Consider the following 21,998-nt stretch of genomic DNA (forward strand, 5'->3'; position numbering starts at 1 on the left):
TCCCAATCATGCTATGGACTCAAGGGAGTGTGGCCCTTGGTCCTCGAGCCACCAATTACGCATTTCGATGCATGATGGCCAAAGGCACCAAGCTTGCAAATCAATGTAAATGCGTGCGACAAAACAAATGAATGCCTCATGCCCTATCATGTTGAGATCAAGGGCATCAGCAGTCGAGGGTTGAGACATGTTTCGTCACTTGGAGTACGAACACACCTCACCCCTCTTGCTTGGTTTGACACCCCAAACCAAGAAAAATGTAATGCATGTATGCAACATGGCTCAAACATGCGAAGTAGCTCAAGTATGCCATATGGGACTAAGGTAATGAACATGCCAAATGCAATGTGCCAAACATGTAAGATGCAATGCCATGCAATCTATCATGCAAGCTAGGATATGAAATGCAACTAGCAAAACAATATGTAAATGGGCAAACATGATACAATGCAAGCCTGATACCAAAGCAATGCAACACATCAAACATGCGATTATATACAAATATGGACTTAAACCGAGATGGGAAGGCCTCGGCCCATCCCAAAACAGTGGCCAAGAATACCAAAATAATGGTTCCAATCATGCAAAATAAACATGCCAACCGAAGGGCCTAAGACTAAGGCATGAAAGGCAACTCTCAAGAACACTCAAAGGTGACAAAAATGGACATTAAGTACTCATGTTAAACTTTAAAAAGCATGCGAAGGATGATGCCAAAACATGCTAGGGAATGGGTGCGAGATAGAAGACATTCAAGGCCACAAACAAAGCATTACTCAACACCTACCCCAAGCAAACATGGCATGGATTTTTCAATGCAAAACAAAGTTTTATCATGCAAAAATGAGCCCCAAAAACCTCTGATATGGCAGCCCAAAGCCTCAAACACATAGGCATGCACAAAAGCCCCAAACATGGAGCATAAGACCACATCTTTTCAAGGCATTGAAAGGGTAACAAATGCAATTATGTAAGCATAAAACATGAACTGAAATGGCATAATAAGTGACTCCAAATCACTGAAATAGCCCAACTAAAGCATGCTTATGACTCACTCACCCAAGGCTCACAAGCCAAAATGCATGGAGGCTATACAAATCATGGAAAGCATGGCCAAATCAGTACCCAACAGACCTTATGCATGGTAAAATAATGCTAAAACCTTCTTGGAACCAAACCAAAATCATGCTAGAATGTCATCTCATAACATAATACATATTAGACCAAAACATGAGATTACAAGGCAAGCATATAATGCATGAAATGGACCATTAATCCGACCAAAAACAGTGATATAATATGACCAAATAACATCCAAAAACCTCTAAAATGGAGCCAAAAACAATTAAGCATGCATGCTACCCTTGTGAGCCAAAAAAAATGAACAAATGAGAGACCAAGGGAGAGGGGTGTCCCTACCCTATGCAAGACTTCAATACCCCTTCACCACCACTGAAAATCCATTGGATTTCAGTAGAGAGAAGGCCAATACGCAAAAGGTTCCAAAGCTCAACAAAAGAAGGCACAAAATGGGCCAAACAAGGCCTAAGAGGGGGAGGTCGACCCCGAACACAAAAGAGACCTTAATGAAAGATCTTAATAATGAAAATACAAGACTTTTTTCAGTTATACACAAAGCTTAAATTAGTATGCAAGATAGGTTAAAAACTAGTGCAATAATGGGGAATATAAAGCAACTATACTCACCCTTGAAGAACACTTGAAGAATAGCAAGTCCAGCCCCTTTTTCTGATCAAAACCAACCCAAAACCTCCAAGAACAATCTCTCAACACCTCAAAAACCGAAGTATGGTGTAATACTATGTGTCCTAGTGCAAAACTAAGAACAAAACACACTTTTGAACTCTCAAACACACACAAATGAAGAGAGAGGGGGGGATATATAGAGAGAGTGGTTTATATATCAGATATATATGTATTATCTCTGGTTTTGCTGAACCTCTTCAAAGGAAGAGGAAGGTCCTCTTATATAGAGCAAGATGAAGGCTTGAAGCTTCTAAGGGAAGCTAAATAAAAGGGTCAAGGGGGTCAAGCTTCTTAAGGAAGCTAACCCAAAGGTCCAAGCTTCTTGAGGAAGCTAAGACAAAGGGTCAAGCTTCCTCAAGAAGCTTGAGCAAAGGGTCTAAGCTTCTTGAGGAAGCTAGGACCAAAATGGTGCAAAGGGTGCAATTCCTCCATAAAGGTGTATGGAGGACAAATCCGTGCACTCCAACTGGCACAGCTGGCATTCATAATGCCTAAAAAAGGCAAAAAGGTGGTACCGGCCAAAAAAGGAGTCCATCGGCCAAATAGATGGTCAGTCGACCACACAAAGTGCCGACCGGCCATCACCAATGGCCGGTGGCAAGAAGACACGGCCGGTGGCCTCAAGCCATGGCCGGAGAGGCGTGGGGATGGCCAACAAGCCTTTCTCTACCTTGCAAAGCAAAAACCAACAAGTGTTTGGTCCAACCAAGCACAAGACAACCGAGTTGAGAGATCCTGAGGCAAGGCACGTAGCCGAGACCTCCGGGAACTCAAAACGAACACGAACATGGATGATCACCGAATGTTCAAACGGTGATCTCCAAGTCTTGAGGACGGTCAAAAATGGGGTGTCTATAGTTGCCCCTCTTTGACAGAACTCGAAAGTCATAACAATGACGGGAGTGAGTGTCAAAGCCCAGAGACGACCCATTTTTGACAAGGCCGAAGACTTAGACAAAGCATACGAGCTACAAGCAACGATATGCGCCCGAAGGCAGGGGCAAAATGCAAGAGAATGCACAAGACCGAGCATAACTTATGATCATGCAAAGAAAGCTGTAACGAAGCATAACATGCAACAGTTTTAAGCAAGCAAAAACCAAACTACATCATAATGCAGAAAGGATGTAAGAGAATTATACAATCCTCGTTACGTCTCACACGAAGAAAAGACTAAGAGCGACCATTGGGGACACCCGAGGTCTCAAACAAGATTCCGACGCGTTGCACGCGAAAGGAAAAAAGGGGGGCACAAGCATTGGAACATGTTCCAAAGGATCTTAACCAAAGAGAGAGAAACATAGGGACGTATCCCGGTGTTTCAGAAAGGTATAAGCATTGGAACGTATTCCAAATGCTCTTAACCAAGGAGGGAGAAACATAGGGACGTATCCCGGTGTTTCGGAATGGTTCAAGTATTGGAACGTATTCCGAATGCTCTTAACCAAAGAGGGAGAAACATAGGGACATATCCCGGTGTTTCAGAAAGATATAAGCATTGGAACGTATTCCAAATACTCTTAACCAAGGAGGGAGAAACATAGGGACGTATCCCGGTGTTTCGGAATGGTTCAAGCATTGGAACGTATTCCGAATGCTCTTAACCAAAGAGGGAGAAACATAGGGACATATCCCGATGTTTCAGAAAGGTATAAGCATTGGAACGTATTCTAAATACTCTTAACCAAGGAGGGAGAAACATAGGGACGTATCCTGGTGTTTTGGAATGGTTCAAGCATTGGAACGTATTCCGAATGCTCTTAACCAAAGAGAGAGAAACATAGGGACATATCCTAGTGTTTCGGAAAGGTATAAGCATTGGAACGTATTCCAAATACTCTTAACCAAAGAGGGAGAAACATAGGGACGTATCCCCGTGTTTCGGAAAGTTATAAGCATTGGAAAGTATTCCAAATGCTCTTAACCAAGGAAGGAGAAACATAGGGACGTATCCCGGTGTTTCGGAAAGGTATGAGCATTGGGACGTATTCCAAATTCTCTTAACCAAGGAAGGAGAAACATAGGGACGTATCCCGGTGTTTCGGAAAGGTATGAGCATTGGGACGTATTCCAAATTCTCTTAACCAAAGAGGGAGAAACATAGGGACGTATCCCGGTGTTTCGGAAAGGTATAAGCATTGGGACGTATTCCAAATACTCTTAATCAAAGAGGGAGAAACATAGGGACGTATTCCGGTGTTTCGGAAGGGTATGAGCATTGGAACGTATTCCAAATACTCTTAACCGAAGAAGGAGAAACATAGGGACATATCCCGGTGTTTCGGAAAGGTATAAGCATTGGAACGTATTCCAAATGCTCTTAACCAAAGAGGGAGAAACATAGGGACGTATCCCGGTGTTTCAGAATGGTTCAAGCATTGGAACGTATTCCAAATGCTCTTAACCAAATGGGGAGAAACATAGGGACATATCCCAGTGTTTCGGAATGAGAAAAGAAAACATAGGGACATATCCCGGTGTTTCGGAATGAGAAGAGAAAACATAGGGACGTATTCCGGTGTTTCAGGAAGGTAGGAGGAACATAGGGACATATCCCGGTGTTTCGAAAAGGAAGAGATCGTGCAAAATGATGCAATTGAAAGGGTGCATAACAATGCGAGTGAAACGTGCATAACAATGTAGGTGGAACGATGCATAACAATGCAAGCGAATCAGTGCATGACAATGCAAGAGGAATGGGTGCATAACAATGCAAGTGAAGTGTGCGTGACAACGCAAGTAAAGAGGTGCATGACAATGCAAGTAATGTGCGTGACAGCGCAGGTTAAAGAGGTGTGCAAGACAATGCAATACAGGTACACAAGACAGTGCGATGTAGATTAAATGCACAAAACAGTGCGATGCAATGCACTAACAAGTACAGGTAAGGTGCGCAAGATAGCGCGATACAATGCACTAACCAGTGCAGGTAAGATGCACAAGAAAGCATGAACAATGCAATGCACTAACAAGTGCAGGTAAGGTGCACAAGACAGTGCGAGTGAGGTGCACAAAAGAAGTGCGATAAAATGCATTTTGTATGCAAGTATGGGAGCATTTTCTATGCAACATGGAAAGCATATTCTATGCAACATTGAAGACATATTTTGTGCATGAGACAAGCGTATTCTATGCAACATTGAAAGCAAAGCCTATTCTATGCAGAATCGAAAGCAAACATATTCTATACAGAATCATAACGATGCGCGGCACGTATGTAACAAAAGTATATATGAAAGTGCACATCCTATGCAATAGAGGGGCATCAAACATGTACTCTGGTGCCTCCGATTTATCTCTCAAAGGGCTTTGCAACACACTCAGCTCGAAAAGGGTACACCCTGTTTATATTGGCAAAAGATAACATCTGCATGTTAAAACCACATGTACTGCTTGGACTGCCATTCTGACTTGAAGCAGGCTTACACTTGAGGTAGAGGCGAACTCATACTTCGGTAGCATTAACAAGGCCTGAGGAGGTGCATCCGGAATACAATCATGGAATTTGAAACAAACTCAGATGCTCCGATTTTCCCTTTATTCTTTTGCTTTGTAGTCTGGAATCTATATAGCTTCAGATAGGTCCTGATTTTACTGTTCTCACATGACCTCGGTTGAACCCTGCGGTTTTTATGAAAGAACAAATCTTGTTTTGCACAAATGTGGAGAATGGCACAACACTCCGAGCACAAAACGATTTGATTAAAATCGGGAAATGAGTTCTTGACATGGTATTGAGCCCACAACTGACCACAGCCAAAATGACTCAACAAAGAAAAAGAAAAGGTAAACAACCTAAACACCACTCAACAAAGGAAAAACAAGGTAAAACAACCTAAACACATCTATTGACACTCAAACGACTCAAAACAAGAATCGAGACAAACAAAAACACATATACACAACACTCAGTTGTGTATTACCAATGGCAAGAGACTTCTCAGTTCACGAGGAGCCAGTTTCTCCGGGTATTATTTCCCACCCTTTCTCATTTGTGATTCTCGCATCACTTGGCCCTCAAGCTCTGTTTTTTCTGAAAAAAGGCCTTTTCCTCACTTTTTCTCTCAGTGCACACCTCTCTATTCTTCAATCTCTCATTTTTTATCCCTCCACTGGGTGGTTGATGGATAAGCTGGAAATTGTGGGCTCTAGCCCCTGGTATTCTGCCATATTCTCATTCTTGTTCACAACAGTGAGTTTCTCCCACAGAGGGGCTGTACTACAACTGGGTGTGTAGCAAATCTGCAGCTGACATCGGTTGACGATGCTCTGCTGGGGAGTTTGGACGTGATCAGATCTGTCCAGATGAGGGAGTGGAATATCTTGATCCATTCCAGCTCGTGCTTCTACCTCGTTGTTTGGATGATGAGAGAGCTTTTGGCATTTTGCTGTTAGCTTTAGTTGTATCCTTTTTCGACAGGTAGAATGCCCTTTCTAGCAAGTATAGTGCCCTTCGGGCAAGTATGTTGACAACGGGGAAAAGACAGAACACCTGACTCAACTGTGCCCCTAGTTCATCATTTTGACCATTTTTTTTGTTTTTGGTTTTCTACTAAAATAATTTTGACCAACATGAGAGTTAAATTAACATGCTTGTTCGATTTTCTGATTTAAAATCATGCAAGTCAGGCTGTGAGCACTGAAAGTTTTCCTTTTTTGGGTCCACGAAATGGTCCAGTTTTGGAAAAAATTGAATAATTTTTGAGAAAATTAGTCAACTTCAGTAAAAATTCTCAAAAACTATTTTTACAAACGGCCATTGCTCGACGAGCACGGAATCTACTCTTGAGATGCACAACCTCAGATCCAAAACAATGGAAAACTGCCCCTTTGTTTGAAGGATACCGCATGGCAACGGAAAGTTGCCCCTTGTTTGGATAACGTAGCAGCACATTGTATGGCAACGGAAAGTTGCCCCTTGTTTGAAGGGCACCACAGCGCACTGAATGGCAACGAAAAGTTGCCCCTTGTTTGAATGGCACCGCGGCGCATTGTAGTCAGTTCTCAGAGCGACGAACACAACCAAATTCTCAGATACAGAGAAGGCAAAGATGATCAAAACCATTACATGGACACAATCGATTTGGAAGTGTTTATGGCTGGACTTCAGAATGAAGTTGCCTACGTATCCCAAACATGGGAATCAAGCCTTACGTAGTTCGGTTTTAAGGTACACTCAGGTATTTACCTCTCATTTTGTGCTCTAACTTTTGCCAAGGCCGCCCTTCTGGGTTTTCAACCTTGCGAGCTCTGTTTTTCTTTTCTTTTTCTTTTTTTTATCTTTTCTTTTTCATTCTTTTTTTTCTTCATTTTCTTCATTTTTCTTCTTTTCTCTTTTTTTTGTATCTTTTCTTTGCATTTTTTTCTTTCCTTTGCTCTAACTTTTGCCTGGGTCGCCCTTCCGGGTTTTCGGCCCAGCGAGCCTCTCAAGGGTAAAAGTGTAGCTTTGTCCATGTCAAATGTTTTTGAGATCCTAAAGTCATCTAAATCCGGGAGAATGGCTGCTGTCTGTTGATGATTTAGAAGTCCATCCAATGGGGGCTGAATTTGCTCCTAGTGTTGCGGATAGGAACTCGGTTGTCCTTCAGCAATGTCTTCTTCTTTCCTCTCTTCTAGGATTTGGCATTCTTCCTGATCTTCATCTTTGACACTTCGAGCACATCTGACATTTTTGCCTCTAGTTCGAGGGGTGCTCCTGATCTAGCGTCACAAGCTTCTTGATCTGACTTTTCTTGCCCCTAGTTCGCGGGCTGCTTCAAATCTGGCCACACAGGCCTCACATCATGATTGGCCTTGGAACATTCTGAATCCAAGTTCAATGTTTGAAATCAAGAGGGGTTGAGTCTCGAGGCTGAGAGCGATCCTAAGCTGCACAATCTCAAGAGCGATTCCATACAGGTCTTCGCAGGACCGCGCAAAATTATTTTTTAAGAAAGCGACAAATCGCTCGCGCTGAAGGCAGTATAGAGCCAATCAGGATCAAGCCAAGGTCCTTCTCAGTACTCATATTAACAAACATGATTTCATTCATTAAGGGCTTAGCACGCCTCTCTTTCTCTCAAGTGATTAAATTTTGCAAAACCCGAGGGATTCCTTCCTCTTCATTTTCACTGCAGTGTTCAAAAAGTTTTGAAAAACTTAGGTCAATGCAATGACTTTAAGGGACAGAAAAGCAAGTGAAAAACATTGCCATTTCATTCAAATCCTCTGGCACAACTGGCGCAAGGCAGAAGCAAACACAAGAGTGTGAAAATCACTATTGTTTATTCAAATCTGTTGGCATTACTGGCTCCAAGGCAGAAACAGACTCAAAAGAAAACAAAAAGACAAACGCAAAACAAAATGGTGATGCCCGAGGTAACACCCCCGAAATCACCTGACCTTTGCAAAACAGGACTGACTCGATACAACAAGATAGACCCAACTGACTCAATATGAAAAGACTGACTCTATACAATGGGACAGACTCTAAACGACATAACAAAACTGACTCAATACCCGAGTCAAAAGGTACAAAAACTAGTATTCACAAATGCTCAAAACAGTGCGTGCCATACGCCACATCTGGAGTGAACTGAGTGCCGCCCACAGGTGGTTCATCCCCTGATCACATCACATTATCCCCCACAAGCTCATTGATCAAGTGTCGATAGACTTTGCAGGACCTGGTGCGGGGATGACCTTGTTGTCAATCAAATTTTGTATCTCATGGCGGAGACGGACGCAACTATCGGTGTCATGACCGGTTTGTTGATGAAAAGCACAGTACTTAGTCGGGTCATGCTTTGGAGGGAGAGGATCGGGTAGAGGTCGTTGTTCTAACGGTTTCAGATGTCCTTTCCTGAGTAGGACCCTCAGAGCTTTAGACAAAGGCATATAAAACGGGGTGAAAATCCTCTTGCCCCGGGGTAGATAGTCTGAGGTTCGGGGGTTTGGATTGGATGTACCAACAAAAGGGGTGGCTGTTTTGGTGGTGACCATTCCAACTTCAGAAGATCTTGCAGCTGCATCACCACTAGTGGTCGCATTCGAACTGCGAGAAAACGCCCTCCTGGGCTGCTCTCTGTCATTATCAATCAGGCCCTATTTCAAAGCATCCTCAATCTGTACTCCCATCTCATGCAAATCTGAAAAGGTGGGGAAGGGGAGAACGATCATCTTCTGCATGAGCTTGGGTTGGAGGTTGCGCACAACCATCCGAATCTGATCTTTTTCGGTTGGCCTAATGGTCATTATTGAGGCCTTGGCCCTCTACCGGGTCACAAAGTTAGAAAAGCGCTCCTTAGGCTCCTGCCTAGTTGTCTCAAGATCATGGGTTGTAATCTCGATCTGTGTATTATAGGAGTATTGAACGACGAAAGCCTCGGCCATCTCATCCCAATTCCTCTTGACATCATCTTCCAATTTTGCATACCAGATGGCCGCTACACCTGACAAGGTTCGGCCAAATAAAGAAAGCTTCTGTAGTCTGGTGAGGCCCATCGGCCTTAGTATGTCTGAAAACAGCCGCAGGTGCACCATGGGATCCTCAGATCCATCAAATCGGTCAATATGCGGCATCTTAAATCTATCTAACAGCGTCACGGCTGCGTCGGTATACCCATCCTCGATGTCCGGGATGGATTTCACTCCTTGGGACTTCTTGAACAGCTTTTCAAGCTTGTTCAGTTTTAATGCCGTAGAGTCCACCTCGAATTCAAAGGGAGAGTCCGATAGATTGGTAGGTGTTTTTGATAGCTGGGGTGGGATTGGGGGCGGAGCCGGCCCTGTTGGAATGTCCGTACCTTCCTGGACATTTGGTGTTTCCCCGGGTGTTGGAACCCCTGGTGGCGGACGAGCTTGATGCGAAGCAGATGTTCCATTTTGCTGTTGCAACCTGGTGATTAGCTCTACCAGTTGGGCCATGATCGCAGCCTGCTGTTTGGCAAATTTCGCTTGGCGGACAGTGTCCTGTTGCATGAGTTTCATACTTTCTTGGAGTTGACGCATCATTCCCTCCATCCCTGCCATGTTCTGCTGTTCCGGTTAACTGACCGGTATTTCTATCTCTGTGGTAAAAACTGAGACCTCAGCCTGACTGTTCACTGGTGGGATGGATAAGGACCACTGATTTAGTAACTGCTGAATTGGTAATCTATGCCTGACTGGCCCTTTTACCCTGCCTCTGGCGAAGGAACACTGATTTGCCCTTGAATTGAATCTCTGACCTGACAAAGTCTATCAACACGGATCCAATATACCTGGGGGATATTGGAGCCCTCTGAAGCTATAGTTCCACGACTACCCCCTGCAAAAGAGAAAACAGACAGTATCTCAGCTTGATTTCACCAGAACAGGTATACACATAGCTGAACGACTGTGCTCTATACTGAATTCTGCCCAAAATTCTGCCTGTAAACCGATATCCTCAAGTAAAACTGATTCCCCAAATACTGATGCCCACAGGCTTGATGCCCGAACTCGCAAACTGATACATGCATTCCTTGTAGAGACATACTCTAAAAGCACATAGCAAGCAAGAAAGAGCCAAAACACCCCTATGTTGGGGTAGGGTTTCCCTGTCCTATTTTGTCAGGAGCTAGGGTTTCACTACACACGCAGCGGTTTCAAACAACCTATAATCGAGTAAGCAACCTATCCTAGCTTGGAATGGTCACTATGGATTCCGAATATGCACTAGGTCAAATGGTCAAGAAGGGTGCCCCGGTGACAACCGGGGTTTGTGTTCCCATCGTGGCAGAGCCCGTAACCGGTCAGCCTTATGGCATGCTTCTCGAAGCGAGCCTCCGGCAAACCGTTCAGGAATAGCAGACGGCAAACACTGTGACTTAGGCGCACCAATGCACATGCAATGCAAAGAAACACATAAGTATAATCAAAAGAGGATATCATGAGTTCGAGTGAAGCTCTCTAACTCCCCAGCAGAGTAGCCAGAAACTGTAGACGTCCCCAAACATCCCGGGAGGGAATCCCCCGTTTTGTTCGTTTGGGCTCACTACAGTTCGGATTCAAATTGTCACAGTTCTTAATCTGATCTCACAATGTGTGATGCGAGATTGATAAATCACCAAAGAGTCCAAATCTGGAAAATCGTTTTAAAAAACTGATTTTTTTAAAAGAAGTGCCAAACATGGATTGCTTTGCCAGATACAGAGTCGCCACCTAAATATTTTTTATGGGGAAATTTAGGAAACCCTGACTCGTTTGCCTAAGGCCACATGTCCGTCATCACTAAAGTTGTCTCGGGTCGGGAACTTGGGTACGATTGGGGAAGGTCAGCTTTGAGCACCCCCTCTCGTTCGATCAAAGATTGGCCTCTACTAACCATGATATCTATTTTTGAAAACATTATGCATTCTTATTCCGATTAATTAGCTAATCTTACTATGTGATGCACACAACACAAAAGTATAGACCAGATCGCCTAATTTGGAACAAAACATCGCATATCTGTTTGTTTGGAAATCGGTTTGAAATTTGCTACTCGCAAGTAGGCTAAAACATGAATTTTGACGAGTTGTTCCAACTCAAACAATCTAACCTTCACCCACAGGCATTCAGGCAATTACAACACATAAACACATAGCCTCATGGTAAACATGCTATCATGGCAACACTTACACTCATGCAAGAATGCTAAAACATAAATGCTTATCGAGTACTCCAAGCCAAAACAGAAACTAGTTAATAATCATATGCATGATCCTAGTTCATGTTAAGATGGCTAATGCAACACATGCAAGATGCAACCACAATAGGCTCAGCTATTCTAAGATGGCATATGACGATGCTACAACTAACATGTATTCAACTTGGAATTGAAATACAATGCAGTTAGTATGATGCGCCGAGCCCGGTGCATGCAATACTGATGAATGAATGCACGTATGCATAGCATAAGGTATGCTAAATCAAAATATACCCTAGTACTAACCATCAAAAGCAGGTAAGTAAAAGGGAGAAAGAAGTGGGGGTTGGAAGACATGCACACACACACCCACACTTATTACACATTCGCCCTTGCTCGGAGGGACCAAAAGAATAATACAAATTAAACAAATAATTAACTACTCTAGCTAATTAAATATTACAAAGCTTCTAATTAATTAAAAAGAAAATTAAATACAGCAGGAAAGTGGCCGCAGCCCCGCCTCGGAATGATGGGATGATGCATGCTCGGTTCACCTCGGCTGGAAACCCGGTACCATGCCACTGTTGTCTCTGTTTACAGTGCCTTACTCCTCTGAAAATTATGAAAGTTTCCAAGACCCTTCTGAATAACTCCCTGAGTGTTATGGGATGCCACCGGCCATGATAGAGCATTACCGGCTATGAGAATGTGGCCATCGGCCAAAAATTGAACCACCGGCTGGACTTTGGAAGCCGGTCGGCACTGTAAGTGGCTGGCCGGCCATTCCTTCCTGCAGAACCATGTTTTGACAACAACAGAGGATAGACAGTGCATGGCATGGAAATTTCAAAACAATGTGTGCATGGTCACTCTCCCAATCATGCTATGGACTCAAGGGAGTGTGGCCCTTGGTCCTCGGGCCACCAATTATGCATTTCGATGCATGATGGCCAAAGGCACCAAGCTAGCAAATCAATGTAAATGCATGCGACAAAACAAATGAATGCCTCATGCCCTATCATGTTGAGATCAAGGGCATCGGCGGTCGAGGGTTGAGACATGTTTCGTCACTTGGAGTACGAACACACCTCACCCCTCTTGCTTGGTTTGACACCCCAAACCAAGCAAAATGTAATGCATGTATGCAACATGTCTCAAACATGCGAAGTAGCTCAAGTATGCCATATGGGACTAAGGTAATGAACATGCCAAATGCAATGTGCCAAACATGCAAGATGCAATGCCATGCAATCTATCATGCAAGCTAGGATATGAAATGCAACTAGCTAAACAATATGTAAATGTGCAAACATGATACAATGCAAGCCTGATACCAAAGCAATGCAACACATCAAACATGCGATTATATACAAATATGGACTTAAACCGAGATGGGAAGGCCTCAGCCCATCCCAAAACAGTGGCCAAGAATACTAAAATAATGGTGCCAATCATGCAAAATAAACATGCCAACCGAAGGGCCTAAGACTAAGGCATGAAAGGCAACTCTCAAGAACACTCAAATGTGACAAAAATGGACATTAAGCACTCATGTTAAACTCTGAAAAGCATGCGAAGGCTGATGCCAAAACATGCTAGGGAATGGGTGCGAGATAGAAGACATTCAAGGCCACAAACAAAGCATTACTCAACACCTACCCCAAGCAAACATGGCATGGATTTTTCAATGCAAAACAAAGTTTTATCATGCAAAAATGAGCCCCAAAAACCTTTGATATAGCAGCCCAAAGCCTCAAATATGGAGCATAAGACCACATCTCTTCAAGGCATTGAAAGGGTAACAAATGCAATTATGTAAGCATAAAACATGAACTGAAATGGCATAATAAGTGACTCCAAATCACTGAAATAGCCCAACTAAAGCATGCTTATGACTCACACACCCAAGGCTCACAAGCCAAAATGCATGGAGGCTATACAAATCATGGAAAGCATGGCCAAATCAGTACCCAACAGACCTTAAGCATGGCAAAATAATGCTAAAACCTTCTTGGAACCAAACCAAATCATGCTAGAATGTCATCTCATAACATAATACATATTAGACCAAAACATGAGATTACAAGGCAAGCATATAATGCATGAAATGGACCATTAATCCGACCAAAAACAGTGATATAATATGACCAAATAACATCCAAAAACCTCTAAAATGGAGCCAAAAACAATTAAGCATGCATGCTACCCTTGTGAGCCAAAAAAATGAACAAATGAGAGACCAAGGGAGAGGGGTGTCCCTCCCCTATGCAAGACTTCAATACCCCTTCACCACCACTGAAAATCCATTGGATTTCAGTGGTGAGAAGGCCAATACGCAAAAGGTTCCAAAGCTCAACAAAAGAAGGCACAAAATGGGCCAAACAAGGCCTAAGAGGGGGAGGTCGACCCCGAACACAAAAGAGACCTTAATGAAAGATCTTAAGAATGAAAATACAAGACTTTTTTCAGTTATACACAAAGCTTAAATCAGTATGCAAGATAGGTTAAAAACTAGTGCAATAATGGGGAATATAAAGCAACTATACTCACCCTTGAAGAACACTTGAAGAACAGCAAGTCCAGCCCCTTTTTCTGATCAAAACCAATCCAAAACCTCCAAGAACAATCTCTCAACACCTCAAGAACCGAAGTATGGTGTAATACTATGTGTCCTACTGCAAAACTAAGAACAAAACACACTTTTGAACTCTCAAACACACACAAATGAAGAGAGAGAGGAGGATATATAGAGATAGTGGTTTATATATCAGGTATATATGTATTATCTCCGGTTTTGCTGAACCTCTTCAAAGGAAGAGGAAGGTCCTCTTATATAGAGCAAGATGAAGGCTTGAAGCTTCTAAGGGAAGCTAAACAAAAGGGTCAAGGAGGTCAAGCTTCTCAAGGAAGCTAACCCAAAGGTCCAAGCTTCTTGAGGAAGTTAAGACAAAGGGTCAAGCTTTCTCAAGAAGCTTGAGCAAAGGGTCCAAGCTTCTTGAGGAAGCTAGGACCAAAAAGGGTGCAAAGGGTGCAATTCCTCCATACAGGTATGGAGGACAAATCCGTGCACTCCAGCTGGCATGCATAATGCCTAAAAAAGGAAAAAAGGTGGTACCGGCCAGAAAAGAAGTCCATCAGCCAAATAGATGGTCTACCGACCGCACAAAGTGTCGACCGGCCATCACCAATGGCCGGTGGCAAGAAGACACAGCCGGTGGCCTCAAGCCATGGCCGGTGAGCCGTGGAGATGGCCAACAAGCCATTCTCTACCTTCCAAAGCAAAAACCAACAAGTGTTTGGTCCAACCAAGCACAAGACAACCGAGTTGAGAGATCCTGAGGCAAGGCGCGTAGCCGAGACCTCCGGGAACTCAAAACGAACACGAACATGGATGATCACCGAGTGTTCAAATGGTGACATCCAAGTCTTGAGGACGGTCAAAAATGGGGTGTCTAAAACATGCAATGCAAGCACAGCATGCTTATCTTGATCATGTTTTACTTGTTCAATTTTGTTTCATCATTTTAGAATTACCAAGTCATTCTTTAATCGGTTAAGTCCAAGATAAGTGTCCTTTAATGAGAGACGGGTCAACCAAAGGATGGTTTAAGACATGAGAGAGATCATGCCTTTGGCTAGAAGGAATCCTCAGAGGAGAGTTAAAACCATTGAGCACAAGCTCTATCTCAAGCTTAAATACAACCTAAGGTTAACCAACCCTCAAAGCAAATGAAAAGTGAACAAATGAGGGAGGTTGTAGACTTTTCAATGTTGAAATAACATGCAAAGAGACACTAAAACATGAAAGCAACACATGCACAACATGTTAAATGCCAAAAACATCAAAACTAGTGAAGAATACTACACTACATCATAACATATTTAATTTATCGCATTTTTTTATCAAAAAAATAATACAATTGGGCTTTTAAAAATGAACCGAATTTTTTTTTGTTACAAGTGCCGTGAATTAAACAAATTACAGCTATCGAATTGACCTAACTTTTTTTGTAGATGAAACATATGAAGTGCTTGACAAAATGAACGGTTTAAATTATCGAAACGAGACCCAATGTTAACCGTACAAGCCTAAACATTGCCCTTCAATCTAAATTTTAGATTGGAGGGATCCTTCTCCTTTATATTTATTCCAATTTTATATCCTATTTTTATTCCCATAAACAAGCTCATTTTAGGGTGGGTATCAAACTTAATCCTTAAATGTTGGGTGTCACGATTTTATTTGACAGGTTCTTGTATTTGTTTGTACTAAAAAGAGTTTTAAAGGCTTTCGGAGCAACGGTCCAATTTTAGATTTGCTTTGTTCAAAGATCCTGGCATAAAAATATTAAGGTCATAGTGACAAGCCTATGTAAAATGAACAAACTACCTATTATAAACTTATTATTCTCTCTCTCTCTCTCTCTCTCTCTCTCTCTCTCTCTCTCTCTCCATCAGAGGTGGCGTGGGCTTTGATCGTTGCCGACCATTGCTCTTCTGGCTCCTATCGACGGTCGCTCCTCTCCAACGAATCCTTCGATCGCTGTTGCTGCACTCACTCTTTTTTTCCTCATGCAAATCGCACTCATCTTCATCATCATCTACCACTGCGGCGAACTAACCCCTGATCTGCCTCTCTTGCCGTTGTCGTTGCCGTCACCGTCGCCGCTAGGGCCGTGCATAATACTGCCAAACTCGCCAAAACTGCACCAAATCGCTTTGAACCTCACTGAACCGTACAATTTTTAAACTCTGGAGGGCGAGTTAGGGTCCCAAGAGTGACGGGTCGGCAAGGATGGCGGTTGGAAATTTCTAACCCACAATATAAACCGAATCGACCAGCCTTCTGTGTCTAAAAAAAAGCATCCTCTGTTTTATACGCATACAACAAGTGAATTCCAGCCATAGATTACATCTATCACATATATTCTCATACATACACAATAATTCCTCAATTAAACCTAATTGACACCCACATTTGATCTCATTCATCATCGATTCATCGCCACTAAGGCCTCGTTTGGGAACAGGCTAATTTAGTAACTTTTTGGTTATTTGGCTAAAAAGGTAGGTAAAAAAAACTTGTATGTTTGGTATGACTTTTTGGCTAATTACGAAAAGATGTGCAAAAAGTAGAGAGAAAAGAGAATCTTTGACTTTTTGGTATGAGTTGTTGGCTTTTTGGCTAATTTAGTAACTTTTTGGCTAATTGGCTAAAAAAGTAAGTCCCCAAACAAGGCCTAAGGCTGTACACAACATCTCATCTCATTCCTCTTCCTTAACTTGCTGATCTGCGCCGTTAGCCTCTCCTTACTGCCGCGGCTGCTTTCTGCTTCCCTTGTCGATCGGCGCGGCCTCCTTCTCATTGTCAGTATGTGCCTTTCTCTCTCTCTCTCTCTCTCTCTCTCGGCTCCATATACATATATATATATATATATATATATACATATAACATCATTCCCCCTGCTCCTTTTTTTCCTCTGATTCTTTATATATATAACATCATTGATATTTATAGGGAAGCACTCATTGATAATTTTTATTTATATATATTTATCATCATTGATAATTTTTATTTATGTGTAAAGTGATGTTTATAATTTTTATTGATATATATTTATCATCAATTATAATTTTTATTTATCTGTAAAGTCATATTGATAATTTTTATTTATTTACTGATCGTCATTGTAAATTTTCTATTTTGTAATAGATAACAGATGAGTGCGTTGTTGGTGGAAACCCCCCTACACCAACTGCAGAATCAACTACTATTGCTAGTTCTGTCACTACCAGTGCCACAATGCTTGTCAAGAAGCAACTATTGTTAAGAACTAATTTATCTCAAAGTTAGTTTGATTTTAAAGTTCTTGAGTTTAAACTTCATTCTTATTCTTGAATGTTATTTTTTTTAATCTTATATTAGATGAATATTTTAATTTTGACTATTTTATTTAATTTATAAATTAGATCTTTTTACTCTTTTATTCAAGTTTTGTAATTTAAATTATATTTTTTATAAATCGCCAATCCGCACGAACCGCCAAGGCAAATCCACTATTATTTGCCAATCGAACCGCTAGTTTTCAATAAGAAAAATGGCAAATTCTAATGACACTTTTATAAATCCATGACCCGCCGTATAGTTTCTATTTTTCTCCTAAACCACACCGACCCACACCGCACATACCCCTAGTCACCGCCACCAGTGCGGTACAGGTATAACAAGAGTAGTAGATATCAATCTCCATATCTCCTCTCTCTCTCTCTCTCTTAGATCTCCGATCCTACAGTCCTTTGCAAAATCTTCTAAGTTCAAGTTCTTTGTAACAATCTCGACCTTTGATTAACATGTCATCCATGATTAAGAATGCTTAATAAGTAATGAAAATGAAATTCTGTATTCATTACGTGTGTTATGTGTTATATGAATTTCTATCTGTTTTGTGTAGGAATATTTGTCTCTAATTTTGTTCTATTCTGTAAATTGACTATCGGCATCCGATTATGAAATTGACTTGATTTTTGTGTTAATTGGAATTTTTAGAATTTTATGATAGGGTTAATTAAAATTCAGTTTAGAATGATTAAATTATAATAATTAATGCTCAATTAAGCCTAATTAATGAATTTCTTAATCCAAGCCTATATAAGGCACCTTTTATACTTCCACTCATTCTTTTCCTTTATTTCAACACATCCTTGAGCTAGCACACACACACAAATGTGAGAGAGAGTGATTAAGGTGAAGATTGAACTCAACCAAGGGATTTGCTAGGAAGAGGAAGAATTGAACTTAGAGATTCAAGAATTAAGCTTCTAGTTCTCATCTTGGGAAGTCTCGGTAAGAATTCAACCTTTAAATTGCACAAATATGATATGTAGGACTTGAACTCTAAAGAATTAAGTTGGTTGATACAAGAATTGAGTTGGAATTGAAAAGAAATGAACCATATCATGCATGCATGCTCATTTCATCACAATTTAAGGTTGTTTTCAAAGAATTTTCTCTTGCATGTCCTTACTTTGACCTTCTTCTAAGAATTCAACATGTTTTTGAGTTAGACGCCTCATTGGATCATGTTTTGAAAGCTTTGAACTTGCACCTTTGCATGCATGATATATAATGATATGTTTTCACAATTTCAAGGTTGAGTTTTTAATAATTGACAAAGCTTTTGGGCTTAATTTTGTGACATGATTTTGAATTCACCATGTTTTATCAGTTTCCTAATGTTTTCTCAAGTTTTGGGGGCCAAAAGTTGCATTTTAAGACATTGAATTTGAGTTTTGCAGCTTGGAGGTGAATCTAGAAATCCCAGAATTCTCCACTTGAGTGATAGGTTCTGCGCTCGAGTGGCCACCTTTATTTTTGCATATCCACTCGAGCGACTAGAAGTCCGCTCGAGTGTGAAATGCATGCTCCTAGAAGTTTCATGTTTTTGCAAACCGCTCAAGTGACAAGAGTTGCGCTCGAGCAAGGACCTGAGTCTCAGGTTCGAGTGACCGTCGAGCGTATGTTGAGCGTTAAAATCACACAACCACTACTTTTTCAAAGTTTGTAGACCGCATGAGCAGCCCCTCACATGTTTGCATATCCGCTCGAGTGAAGAAAGTTGCGCTTGAGCAGGACTCCTGCTTTCAGCAAGTTTTGTTAACGGTTCCGAAGTGCATTTTGGCATCCACATTGCATCTTAGGCATTCCTAGGCCATGATTAAGACTCAATAAGATGTTAAGACTTAGAAACACACTAAGAATGAAACGAAATAAGTTAAGTACCAACCGAGTGTGTGTTTTATTATGTGTTTCAGTTATATGTGTGTGGAGGTCATGTGCCACAAGGTATCTAATTTGTCTGTTCTGCAAGTGGAACCATCTATGAGTAATAACTTTGTAAAGCTATGTTTATGTCTAAGTAATTTCTTATATGATATGATATGACAAGAAATGCTCTATTTTATGAAATGTTATTTTCTGCCCAATGAATGATTGTTCAAATTTTGATAAGTATTCGTGGCATCCTTAGTACAAGGTCCTTGCCCGGGGGTAACAATGTCGTGGTTTACAAGCAAGGCCCTTGCTTGGGGATAATAATACCGTGGTTTCATAGCCCTTTCATGGGGGTAACAATATTGTGGCTCAAGTATAATACAAGTACCCGGTACTGATGGTTCCCAATGGAACTAACAAGCAAGTTAACGCTAATAGATGTACCATGTATAATAAAGCATGAACTCTGATTTCTATATGTAGTTTGAACAAGAACATGAATATAAATCTGTTTCTAATATGAACTCTGATTTCTATACCTGTTATGAACACCATTCATTTAAACCCTTTACTCTGTTATTATTTACTAGGCTTCCGCTCACTATTTATATTATGTATGTAGGTGAGCAGACGCGTGACCAGGCCTAAGTTGCTACCTGAAGTTTTAGGTCAGCCAGCCACTGTGCCTCCTGGAGAGGTTCGTTTCGAAATGTTTAGTTTTGTAACCTTAATACAAATGTTTTTGCTTTGTTTTGTTTATTTGTACATTGGGCTAAGTTCCCTTTTTGCTTCATTTGTATTAATGGGTGACATATGACTAATGTATTTATGACGTCACGTATACATATATATATATATATATATATATAAGTTTGTTTTGAAGTTTTATGTCTCATATACATTAACACAGCTCTATGGACATTTTATATTTTCTATATTTTCTTCCGCAGCCCCTTATTATATGTTGTTCTATTAATAGGCCTTTGGTAATCCAAGGATTACTGGCCGGTTACGACACTAAACCTATAGGGGCGGGTTTGGGTCGTGATATTGTTGTTGCGTAGTGCTTCTAGGTTAAGATCATCATCTTTAAAGAAGCCGCTAGAGGCTCTTCACCGTGCCATCATCGACTGTCTCTCCTCCTTTGTGTCAAGGTACATTTTGAGTTAAACTCTCTCTCTCTATATATATATTTTTTGAAATTATGATTTAGTTTGACGATGTTCATGCATACTGAATCCCGCACTAGATGAAAATGGATCGTAGTTTCGCGACTAAATAGACTATCCAGGAGCTCAGGACCTACAAACACAGAACACTTTCAAAGCTACCCGACCGAGGTTGGCTGGAAAACCCCTCAAGTGTGGGAATGAGTGGTCGGAGAAGATGAGAGACTCTTTTTCTGTCCAGAGAGAGGAAAGGGAAAGGTCAGTTTAGTAGTGTTTAAGTGACTAGAGTTGTTATAAGATGTGATTGGATTAGATAAGTTTAATTACCTTTAATGTGAAGAGAGTGAGGTTTATATAGAACACTTTACTTGCTACCCAAGATGGTTTCATGGAGCTTTGGTGCTTCAAGTCTTCCTCTAGCATTGCTCAAGGTAAGGGACCACAAGGTAGTTGATAATGGATCCATGTGCTTGTATAACCATGCATACAACAAATCACATTCCTTCAGTCAACTGTTTTTGTGATTCTAGGGAGAAAAAACTAGCTGAGGTGGCAACCTTCATGTGCAAGGTTCCCTCCACTCGATACCATTGTACCTTGGCTCGGCCTTGTGTCAATTTGTTATAGAGATGGGCGGGCCCATTTGGATAACTTGGTGTGGTCTCGGCCCACTTTGGTCCTGGAGATGGGTTTGGCCCATGCGTTCGGTCTATAAATTGAGTCAGACAGCTTGACCCAGCCTAACATCGCGGTTGGACTAGCTTTTCCACTGAGAGTTGGGCCCAAGTACTCAAGGACTTGGGAAGACTATTTTCTGTAGAGATGGGCTCAATTGGCTGACCCACGTGCGCTTGTGCTTAGTAGATAGACCTGCCCAAGGCTTGGATCTGATCCATTTTATATTCTGCCCCTTCATTTTCCCCCTAGTTCACGCTAAGGTTCCCTTTGGGGGGAGCTACTGTTCAATGCCTCAACCATCGCGTCGCTTCGATTCTGCTCCATCTCAGCCTTAGTGGCGGTTCCATCCTAACACACGCGCTTTACATGCATCCTTTTACAGTGACACATGGTGACTTTGTACAGGGGTGCTGAGATAATGTGCTAATTTGATACAAAATGACGTGATTTTGTACCAACACGCCAGTCAAGGGTCATAAATACCCTAGGGTTGTCCATTCAATCCCTTCGTCTGCTCTAAGTTTTGTAATCCCCAAAACCTTGCATTCTCTCTGGCTGGTTCTAAAGGTGCTTCGTTCCGACGATCACCATCGTTAACGTTGATTCTAGGCGATGTCGTCCTCCCTTGGTTCCATTTGTCAAGACCTTCATTCCTTTACTATCCTCTCGTCGAATCACTGTAAGTTCATCTAAAACCCTTCTTCTCTTCTGTTTCTCTATTTATGTCGCCATTGCTGGCCCTTGTGCCACTGTTTACGGCGACTGGTACTATTTCCATGTCTTTTTCTTTGATTGGTCTGCTCTCTACCCCTTTAGGTCTAGATCATGGGAAAGTTTTGTGCATTGGTTGATATCCCTGAGGCAATGGCCATGTTCCGTCGGGACCACGGCATTCTGAACGAAGTTAACCTTGCATTGGCTAAAGTTGATGCCAAACGCATGGATACTAGGAATACTGTTGCGTTTCCTATTGCTGGTATCG

Source organism: Camellia sinensis, chromosome 15 (genome assembly GCF_055761805.1).
Source record: "Camellia sinensis isolate YWXY chromosome 15, ASM5576180v1, whole genome shotgun sequence".
NCBI classification, from domain to species: domain Eukaryota; kingdom Viridiplantae; phylum Streptophyta; class Magnoliopsida; order Ericales; family Theaceae; genus Camellia; species Camellia sinensis.